Genomic DNA, 1,695 nt, shown 5'->3' on the forward strand with positions numbered 1-1,695 from the left:
TGTAGAAATATAAAGGCAGAAAATGTTGCTAAAAAAAGAAGAAAATAATATGATCAACCTTGAGTTTAGTTGGATGTTAAAAGTAAACTGAAAGGAATTTTTTTTTAGCAGGAGAAAATAATCAGCAGGGGGGGGGGGTGTTTAAAAAATACATTAATATACATGAATTTTATTATTTAACATTTTTATATGAAAAAAACTCTTTTCTTTTTTATTAAATTATCATTCAAAATTAAAGTTTACTTTTATTGATAAAGTATTTAGAATTAGGTTATGCTGCATAGATACTGTAGAATAAAATTAGTATTTAGAGGTCAAGTTGTTTATACATTATTATTGATGGTTAAAAAACGGAGTGAGCTATCATTTACTATATCTATTAGAGTACTCCAAAGATTTTTAAAGAAGTAACTGTTTATACATAATTATGATAATAAATAGTTTTTGTTTATAAGTTTAGGTCTTGTAAAGATAAAAAAATTTTAAATTGCTATTAGCTATCATTTACTATATCCATAATATTGACAAAAAATTGGTATTTAAAAGTTAAACTGTTTATACATTATTATTGATAATCAAAAAAAGACATTTTAAAAAAATTGTGTGGAAAAGGTTTTTGATATTGGAGTTATTTATCATTTACTATGTCTATTATATTTCCAAAAATATTTTTTAAAAAAAAGAGATAACTAGGTATATACATAAATATGATAATAAAATTTAAGTAAGAATTTTTGGTCTTGTAAAATAAAAAAATTATTTTGCCATTAGCTATTATTTACTATATCCGTTATATTGACAAAAAACATTGAGCAAATTGTTGGAAAATTTCTTTTTAAAAAAATGAATTAGTTCATATTTTCATTTATTGTTTTATTATGTAAACTAAAAGAAGTTTTTTTAAAAATGTTGTTGAACAAACAAAAAAATTTTTTAAAAAATATTTAGCTAATCATTTACTAATTTTATTATCTATTGTTAAGGCCTATTGTCTTTGTGTTGAATAGATTGATACATCTTGCCTCCTTAATCTTTCTCTCTGTTTCTCCTTCATATTTCAGAACGTGTAAAATTGTAACTTTCATGTTGTGATTTGGTTGTTGAAAATGTTGTCCTGTTGCCGTGTTTTTGTTATTTGCTATATATCTCAAATGTTCGCCAATTCTGGTTCTTAGAGTGCGTCCAGTTTCGCCAATATATTGTTGTTTGCAATAAGAGCAGGTTATGCAATATACAATATTTTTTGTAAGACAGGTGGCCTCGCGGTTTATTGATATCTTTATATTGTTGTCGTTTGAACTTGTGGTTGTAGATTTTGCATCAATGTATGGACATATATTACATATATTCATATTACATGGTTTGAGTCCCGGTAGAATTCTGTGTTCCCTGTCAGGGAGTGTGGATTTAACAAGAATTTGACGTAGGCTGGAATTAGAAGGTTGTTTATATGCCACCATTGGTGGTTTGTCAAAAACTTTGTTTAATTGGTTGTCTGTTTCAATATTCATTCTCCACGAATCTTTTAATATTTTTGATATATTTATGCTTATAACTTTTAACTATATACTTAACAAAATGGCTTAGATTAAATCTACCGGTGAAATTAGGCTGTTGTTTTAGGACATGATTTTTTATCAATCTTTGGCTGTTTTCCCTTTTTTTATATTTGAATGTTGATTTATATATATTTAG

The 1,695-nt window shown here is 25.4% G+C and overlaps 1 protein-coding gene across 1 annotated transcript in view; it reads left to right on the forward strand.

The window, feature by feature from the left end:
* The window catches only part of LOC145305194 (uncharacterized), a 35,527-nt gene that overhangs the window by 33,502 nt on the left and 330 nt on the right, over positions 1-1,695 (forward strand). The window lies entirely within an intron of this gene.

This window comes from Acartia tonsa, chromosome 2, assembly GCF_053477335.1.
Source record: "Acartia tonsa isolate MP-2025a chromosome 2, ASM5347733v1, whole genome shotgun sequence".
Classification (NCBI taxonomy): Eukaryota; Metazoa; Arthropoda; class Copepoda; order Calanoida; family Acartiidae; genus Acartia; species Acartia tonsa.